This window comes from Gorilla gorilla, chromosome 6 (assembly GCF_029281585.2).
Source record: "Gorilla gorilla gorilla isolate KB3781 chromosome 6, NHGRI_mGorGor1-v2.1_pri, whole genome shotgun sequence".
Lineage (NCBI taxonomy): Eukaryota > Metazoa > Chordata > Mammalia > Primates > Hominidae > Gorilla > Gorilla gorilla.
The window spans coordinates 168,046,845-168,056,526 of record NC_073230.2 but is presented as its reverse complement, the minus strand read 5'-3'; positions in this window follow the sequence as shown (position 1 = coordinate 168,056,526).

Sequence of the window (9,682 nt, the reverse complement as noted above, 5' to 3'; positions counted from 1 at the left end):
CCTGCCAAGAAAGATGGGGAAGAATCCCACAGTGGGAAACGCCTCCCGAGGAGTCACTGTGGGGAGTGAGCCGCTCTTACTTGGTGTGAGCAGTGTCTAGGTGGGATGTTGACAAAAATGAGCAACTGAGTGGAGACGTCAGGAAGAGTCTATGTCGCCGGCAAGAGGGCTGTTCCTGCACCAAGAGGTGCAGCTCTGGGAAGCCTCTTAGAGGGACACCAAGCACAGCTTCCCGAGGGTCCCCAAGCCACCACCCACAGCAACGCCCCGGAGCACAGCACTGTGATCTCTGGCTGGTGACTCAGAGCACTTCATTTTTCCATTTTCTTAGGAATTAAATTTCTAGATTGCATTAAACTAGTATTTTCAAAGGAGCATTTCATAAACAGAACTGAAGGGAAATTGGTATATTAAAAGGAATGTTCTCTTATTCAAAGCAACATGTGAGGCTGTGAAGCCGCAGAACCGCCAGTCAAGTTCCAATGGGCGCTGCCAGTCTCCAGTATGGAATCCGGCTCAGCAGCTGCCACGCCCCATCGGGAAACCAGGGGGTTTGCTCCACACCAGCTTGTCCTTTTGGGTTTCTGTACACTTCAGTAATAAAATCAATGATTTTTTTTAATAGTCCTTTTCTTCCATTAAAAAAAAAAAATGGGTCCATAGTATCTGCAGCAGTGGCTGGGCTGAACTTTGTCTCCAAGTGAGTAAATGACATTTTGTTAAAGTATAACAGTTGTCTCCGGTAACTGATGTTTTCTTCTAGGGATAAGAAGGGTCTCGGAGTCACAGAGTCTGGGGGACCCACTCCTCCACAGCAGGCGGGAGCACCAGGCCTGTTGGGTGCAGGTGCCAGGCTGGGCACCATCAGCCGCTCCTTCCCTGCTCATTCGTAAGCGTTTACCCGAAGCCACTGCGACAGTCGGCTCCTCTTTGGGATCCAGAGCTTCATGCTGGCCAGTGAGAGGGCAGAGACACATCAACGCAACTTGAAATCACAGGACCTGCCTCTGTGCAGACCAGAAAGGCAAGTGCCTTAGAGTGAGGAGGAGGGAGCCTCGGAAGACGTTAAGGTTATGGGCCCTAAAATGAGACCACCAGGACTCCCTATCAGGCTTTACCACCACAATCTCAGTTTCCTTGTCACTAAAACAGGAATACAAATAACATTTACTCCACAGCAATGAGCGGGATTGAATCAAATATTCATGTGAAGTGCCTGCCGTAAAGTAAGCCACGGCCTTCTCAGGATGAAGGAAGGCAGGGCCTGCTCTGATGGAGGTGGTGGACAGGCAGCTTCTCTCCACAGGGACTAGCCCCTGGCTACCCTGTGCCAGCTGGAACAGAAGGCCTGGACTCAAGGCTACAGCAATGAATATTCAGCACACATAACAGAAATTGGTAATTCAGTGTTGTCCTGGATGTGGCCTACAGATCTATCCAACAAAGCATTCCAAGCCCTGGGCTGGCTGCTAAGGCACTGAGAGAGGCCTGACCGTTGTCATGGCACCTCACACTGGGACAGAGGAGCAGAAGCATCCTGCATAGACACAGCAGCCGGCCCTGGCTTCTCCAGTTGACTGCATGGCCTTCAGCAGGCGTGTTGTCACCTGAACATGGGGGCGTCATGGTCCCCAGAGTCCATGGACTCTGAACTCCACGCAACTGTCAACACGCCGGTGGTGCTTATGAAAACACTGCTGCCACCAGGTTCCAGGGAACAAGTCACGACATGGACCAACCTCACATAACCTGCACACGCCACCCGGGCAACAAAACAAAGCACCTTTCCCAGCACACTCGGCTCCATACGATGGAGTAGGGAAATCAACACAGGGTAAATCTAATCGTCGTTTCTGCATCTTGCTTTTGAGTATCCTCTTCATTTTCCTCACATTCTTTGTCACTTCCTTACCACGATATCTTTTACGGTCTGGAGGGAGGGTATACTGCAAGAAGGAAATTAAAGTAGAATATGACCGCTGGAGGAGCGAAACACTTTAACGCAGCTCAAGTGCCCTAATTATAAGAACATTCTTCAGGAGAAATGTGGGGTGATTTGTGGGCTTACCAGATCTTCATTTTCCGCCGTTACAATGTGTCCAAGTTGATGTGTTTAGCTGTTTTGTTGACTCATAAAGGAATTTTAGTTAAAGCTCAATACTTATTTCATTTATTTTCTGTCTATCTAAATTCCATCTGTGTGGTCAGTTGAGTTGATTAGAACAAAGTACTAAAGAGGACATGGTCCGTGGTCTCACTGCTGTTTCTCCTCAGATGCCAAGCAAAGCACCTTGCACATCCTGGGTCCTAAGTAAATTGTCGATAATTGATTAACCAGTTGGGAGTTTGTTTTCTGTCTTGTGAGACCATCTGAAGACGACTGGGGCGTGGATGGAACGTTGCAAGTTCTATGCTGGCAAACAGCATTGTGTGGAAAGCACCTCCTTAGGCACCACTGGGGACAAGAGACACAGGTCCGAGGCCCTGCACTCCGCAAGTCTGCAACCTAGCTGAGACGTGGAAACACAAAACAGTCAGAGGTCACACAAATCGGCGTGTGGTTACCCATCAGAATGAGCAGCAGCAGCACCAGTCATAGTCCTGGGCCGGGTCACCCATCGCCCACGTTCCGACACTGTCGCCCACATTCTGACACCATCGCCCATGTTCTGACACTGCTTTGGTTGCAGTTTTGAAATGGAAGGCACGGCTGAGCCAGGCAGCAGAGGTGGCATCGTGGCCGGGAAGTGGAGCGAGGGAGCCCCTGTGTCCTCCGATGTTCCAATCTTCATTCGAGGAGTGGTTCCACAAGTGTGGGCCACTGAAAAACTTGCTGGTCGCCCACTTAGGAACTTTGCCCTTTACTGTGTGTAACTTATGCCTCAACTTAAAGAGCAAAGAGGAAAATGATTTTAACTACAGCCAGGCACACATTTAGTTGAGTCTGGAAACTTTCGAATTTTTGGCACACCAAGCGTCACCTGGCATGTAGAATGATTGTGGACTGGAGAAGACAGCGAAAGAAAGAAGATTCTTGAAAGTGCATCACCATGTGCTTCTTGATGGAAAAGATGGAACAGCATATACAGTGGACCTTGAATGAAGAGGGGGTTTGGGGCCCAAAGCCTCCCACCCTCTGCACAGCTGAAAATCCACAAAGAACTTTTCACTCCCCAAAACACTTAGCTTCTCATAGCCTTCTGTTGACAGGAGCCTTACCGCTGACATGAATAGGTAAGTAACACGTATTTTGTATGCTGCAAGTATTACATACTGTATTTTTACAATAAAATCAGATAAAGAAAATGGTATTAAAAAAACCATAAGAGAGACTAAGTTTACTGTTCACAAAGTGGAAGTGTGCCTCGTGAAGGCCTTGCCTCCTGGTGTGAGGGGGAGCGGTGACTAGGACGGCAGCACTGCAAACCGCCTCCAAGCTTGCCTTCTGTTCTCCAGAGCTACAGGCCTTCATCCTCCTCGTCCCCACCTGGAGGGGATGAGGAGGAGGGGAAAGGGGAGGGCTTGGTCCTGCTGTCTCAGGGTGGCAGAGACGGAGAGGCACAGCAGGGGGAAGGAGGGGGCAGAGGCAGGCTCACCCAGGACGGCGTTTCTTGAAAACAACCCACACTTGCCATGCAGTTTGATTGCACGCATTTGTTTTCTCCTATCCATTTATTTGTGTAGAAAATTTTTCATCTGATATTTTAAAATCCAAAACTTGTCACGAATGAAGTAGTTAATATTTGGAAAATTAGTTTTGCCCCCCAGGCTGTAATGCACGGTTTAGTGAATTTTGCCCCCCCAGGCTGTAATGCACGGTTTAGTGAGTTTTGCCCCCCAGGCTGTAATGCACGGTTTAGTGAGTTTTGCCCCCCAGGCTGTAATACACGGTTTAGTGAATTTTGCCCCCCCAGGCTGTAATGCACGGTTTAGTGAGTTTTGCCCCCCAGGCTGTAATGCACGGTTTAGTGAGTTTTGCCCCCCAGGCTGTAATACACGGTTTAGTGAGTTTTGCCCCCCAGGCTGTAAGGCTCGGTTTAGTGAGTTTTGCCCCCCAGGCTGTAATGCACAGTTTAGTGAGTTTTGCCCCCCCAGGCTGTAATGCACGGTTTAATTAGTTTTGCCCCCCAGGCTGTAATGCACGGTTTAATGAGTTTTGCCCCCCAGGCTGTAAGGCTCGGTTTAGTGAGTTTTGCCCCCCCAGGCTGTAATGCACGGTTTAATTAGTTTTGCCCCCCAGGCTGTAATGCACGGTTTAATTAGTTTTGCCCCCCAGGCTGTAATGCACGGTTTAATTAGTTTTGCCCCCCAGGCTGTAATGCACGGTTTAATTAGTTTTGCCCCCCAGGCTGTAATGCACGGTTTAGTGAGTTTTGCCCCCCCAGGCTGTAATGCACGGTTTAGTGAGTTTTGCCCCCCCAGGCTGTAATGCACGGTTTAGTGAGTTTTGCCCCCCCAGGCTGTAATGCACGGTTTAGTGAGTTTTGCCCCCCCAGGCTGTAAGGCACGGTTTAGTGAGTTTTGCCCCCCAGGCTGTAAGGCACGGTTTAATTAGTTTTGCCCCCCAGGCTGTAATGCACGGTTTAGTGAGTTTTGCCCCCCAGGCTGTAATGCACGGTTTAGTGAGTTTTGCCCCCCAGGCTGTAATGCACAGTTTAGTGAGTTTTGCCCCCCCAGGCTGTAATGCACGGTTTAGTGAGTTTTGCCCCCCCAGGCTGTAATGCACAGTTTAGTGAGTTTTGCCCCCCAGGCTGTAATGCACGGTTTAATGAGTTTTGCCCCCCAGGCTATAATGCACGGTTTAGTGAGTTTTGCCCCCCAGGCTGTAATGCACGGTTTAATGAGTTTTGCCCCCCAGGCTGTAATGCACGGTTTAATGAGTTTTGCCCCCCAGGCTATAATGCACGGTTTAATGAGTTTTGCCCCCCCAGGCTGTAATGCACGGTTTAATGAGTTTTGCCCCCCAGGCTGTAATGCACGGTTTAGTGAGTTTTGCCCCCCAGGCTGTAATACACGGTTTAGTGAGTTTTGCCCCCCCAGGCTGTAATGCACGGTTTAGTGAGTTTTGCCCCCCAGGCTGTAATACACGGTTTAGTGAGTTTTGCCCCCCAGGCTGTAATGCAGGGTTTAGTGAGGTTTGCCCCCCAGGCTGTAATGCACGGTTTAATTCATTTTGCCCCCCAGGCTGTAATACACGGTTTAGTGAGTTTTGCCCCCCAGGCTGTAAGGCTCGGTTTAGTGAGTTTTGCCCCCCAGGCTGTAATGCACGGTTTAGTGAGTTTTGCCCCCCAGGCTATAAGGCTCGGTTTAGTGAGTTTTGCCCCCCAGGCTGTAATACACGGTTTAATGAGTTTTGCCCCCCCAGGCTGTAAGGCACGGTTTAGTTAGTTTTGCCCCCCAGGCTGTAATGCACGGTTTCTAACCCTCTTCCGGGAAAAGCAGCAAGTCCCTGGTGTCTCACACAGTTCGAGGCTCTAAGAAGAGCGTTGTGCCCGTGGGAAATGTCGTATCCTAGAGTCCTCCACAAATCTCAGCAAAATACAGGGGATAGAATCTTTCCTCAAGAAGACGTGGTACACATGTGCGTGTCTGATGGTTAATTTTAGGCATCTACTTGACTGGATTTGGGACACCTGTAAAGCTGGTGAAGCATGATTTCTGGGTGTCTCTGGGGAGATCAGCGCATGGGTCGGAGGACAGAGTGGGACAGATCTGCTGTCACTGTGGGCTGGCACTGCCCAATCGGCTGGGGCCCAGAGGAAACAAAAAGGTGGAGGGAAGGAGAATTCTCTCCCTTCCAGAGCCGGGACACTGCTTCTCCTGCCTGTGGACTTTGGAGCTCCAGGCTCCTCGGCTTTTGGACCCCAGGACTTGGGGATTTACCTTGGCAGCCCCCAGACTCACAAGCCCTCAGCCCAGGACTGAGAATTACACCATGGGACCCCTGGATGGAGAATTACACCATGGGACCCCCGGACGGAGAATTACACCATGGGACCCCCGGACGGAGAATTACACCATGGGACCCCTGGACGGAGAATTACACCATGGGACCCCTGGACGGAGAATTACACCATGGGACCCCTGGACGGAGAATTACACCATGGGACCCCTGGACGGAGAATTACACCATGGGACCCCTGGATGGAGAATTACACCATGGGACCCCTGGATGGAGATTACACCATGGGACCCCTGGATGGAGAATTACACCATGGGACCCCTGGATGGAGAATTACACCATGGGACCGCTGGACGGAGAATTACACCATGGGACCCCTGGATGGAGAATTACACCATGGGACCCCTGGACGGAGAATTACACCATGGGACCCCTGGATGGAGAATTACACCATGGGACCGCTGGATGGAGAATTACACCATGGGACCGCTGGATGGAGAATTACACCATGGGACCCCTGGCTCTCGGGCCTTTGGACTGAATTGCACCACCAGCCTCCCTGGTGCTCCAGCTTGCAGAGGGCACATCACCGGACATCACAGTCTCCATAACTGTGTGAGCTGGTTTAGGGCCCCAATAATCCCCCTCCCACATACCCATATCTACATCATGTCCTGTTGGTTCTGTCTCTCTGGAGAACTCTGACTAATACAGGGTGTGTGGCTTTTCCTAAAAGGTTCTGCTAGTCCCCAAGTGTCAGTCCCTACGAGACAGGAAGTTATTCAGAGTTCCTAGTACCTGGCTTGGGGCTTGGCACATTGCACATGCTCTAAAATAGGTAGCTATTTAACACATTTACTATAAAGAGAGATTATAGAAAAAGTGGAAAGAAAATGTATTTCCACAGGTATGCATCGTTCTGTTAAAGACTTCAGAAGTAACATCAGCTTTCACAAAATTGAGCTTCATTGAAAGTAAAGTCACAGAAAAAATTCTGAGGTTGACAAATTTACCCTGAGAATCTCTATCCCCGGCCCCCCTTTTTTGTGGCTCATTCACCCCTCATTTCCTCACACTCCTGTCCTCTGCTCTCCAGTGTAAAGAGTTCCCCTCCGCAGTGGCATCTGTGCTTAAACGCTGACTGCAGCCCTAGGCTAGAAGCTCCAATTGTGATGATGGAATTCCAGACACATCCCTGGAGTCTGAAAGGACTGAGGGATGGGGGTGAGCAGGGCCAGCCATACGGTCAGCTGGGCCCACAGCCTTTGGAAGAGACAGGGTCCCCACTGCCAGAGGTGGCTGGGCTCAGGGTCTAAGCCAGACCTCAGCTCTGCGTGGCAGAGCATTCACACCCTCCCTGTCAGAGAGCAGTTTCCTCCTGGCTTTCCTAGAACCGGGCTATTACAAACGTCCCTGGTCTTGGCAATTTTCAGACAGCGACTTTCCTGGAAAAGTCATCTTTTGATGAGTGAGCTGTCACTGTAATACCTTTTTCCTTCAGATGAGGAGCTGATCCTTGGAGTAAGGACAGAATCCCACGGTGCAGCCGAGACACAGCCGTGGCCACAGGAGTGCTCCTGATCCCAGGTGTGCCAACATTCCAGGGCTTCTGTCTTCCAAAGATGCAAAAGAAGAAACTATAAGGGGTTTTATTTCCGGTTTTGAGAGCATAGGAGGCAAAATGCCTCATAATGTCAGTTTATTTTGTTAAAGACTCCAAGTGAATATGAAAATGAAGCTAAATTCAGTTTTTAAATGTCACCCTAGTTTGCCTTTGCGGGTCCTGGGGGTCAATGAAATAGTCTACCAGCCCTTCAACTGGTTCCCCTTACAAATGAGGAGATTTGTGTCCGGAGAGATCAGATAATGCCTCCAGGTAGAGCCGGCACACCTGGGCCTCTGGGTGCCCGGGGCTCTTGATTGCCACAGGGTTGAAAATAAAAGAGAAGACCCTGCTCCTCAGGACGCCAGCGAGGGAGACGTTAATCAGCCACTGTCAGAGTTATGCCTTGGGAAAGCATGGCTTAGTAATTGGCAGCAAATAACACTTTGAAAACTCTTATGTTGAGGGAATATCTCCATCCCATCACCCTCATCTGTCTATCTCCATCCCATCACCCTCATCTGTCTGTCCCCATCCTCTTCCAAAGGGCATTCAGAACTGGGGAGAGGACTTAGCAAAATAGGTTAGAAAATGGGAAAAAAGATTAAGAACAAAAAATCAGTATTTTAATGAAAATACGAGGACAAAAGTTCTTGATATTGTAAAAACTCTGGTTTTGTGTGTAAAAATAGTAACTGAGAACAATTAGGCATAGAAAATGCCTCACTTTCATGTGATGCTTTAATTACTCCCAGGAGAACATTATTAATTATTTAAAGGGCCACTTGAGTCATTAATTATCCTTCCCTATTCATTTCTAAGCAAACTTTTAAATTTAGTCTCATTCACCAATTTACTCCTCAATGAGATTTCTATTTCTGCTTCATATGCAGCTAAAAATAGTTCCCTATTTTGTTCCTTTAATGTTGTTTGTTTTCTTCTCTTCTCCCTAAAAAGCCACTTGGAAAGGTGGCATGGCCGTCAAACCAGACCCTGCTTCTCTCTGAAGTCCAGGACCCTCTGGCCTGGAATCGCTGGCCTCCCGGCCTGCAGGGTCCCCCATCACTCCCAGGACCCTCCTTTCACCCCCTCTCCCCTTCTCCATGCTCCCTGGATCCCCCACACCCTCGGAATTTTGGACACGTGATAAATGCATGACCAATGCCTACCGATGATGACCAGGGAGGCTCAGCTGACAGCTTTCTCCCTCCTCCCACCAGGCCCCACCCGGGCCTCATCTCTCAAAAAGGAAAGTCCTGGTTTACCAATTCACGCACAAATGTTAGCGATTTAGCACCTCTTGCTTCTCCTTTGAAAGGGAATCGGAGAGGAGAGCATAACCCAGAAAGTGAGGAGGCCCTGCCGAGGGGAAGGGTCTGGAGGGCAGCCCCGCTGACCTGCTCCCTGCCTGTGGAGCCGAAGCGTGGGCTCTGGGCTGGGCTTGAGGGCAAGTGCTCAGGGAGGGGCCCTGCTGTCCTGGCAGCCGCTGGCTGAACCCTCCAGACTGGAGTGAGTGGAACCAGGAGTAACTCATACATCTGCCCGCTTGCTCATCAACAAACAGAGAACGCCTGCTGTACAAACCCACAATGCTGGGCATTCACCGGAGGGGCAGACATCAAATAATCTCTCTAAATATTGTATCCTATCACATCATATTATATTAAGCTAAGAATAGTTCTCCAAGAAAGTGGCAACACCTCCTTGTAAAGGGAAGTTTAAAGAACTCTGAGCCTGGTTGGTCTGAGAAATTGGAGGATGGCAACAGTCAGGGCCCCAGGAGAGGAGAAAGAGACACCTCCTGGAAGAACTGGTCAGAATCAGAAGGGAGAGGCTGGTGGCCTGTCTCTGTGAGCCCCACCTGCCTGGGGTGGGAGGGGGGCCCAGGCAGGGCTGCGGCACGCGCTGGTGTGTGCCTGCCTGGGGTGGGAGGGGGGCCCGGCAGGGCTGCGGCACGCACTGGTGTGTGCCCGTCTCTTGGACAAACCATCTGAGATGTTCTTCCAGTCTGCCCCCATCGCTGAGCCTCCTGCTGAGCTGAGTAGGGGTCCCCGGCTGGCCTGGCACTAAACTCTGCTTAGATATGTCCAAGGGTCTCTGCTTTTGCCCCAGCGAGGAGAGGCAGGATGCTTCTCCAGACTGCGAGGGCTTTCCTAAGGCAGACACCTGAGCCAAGA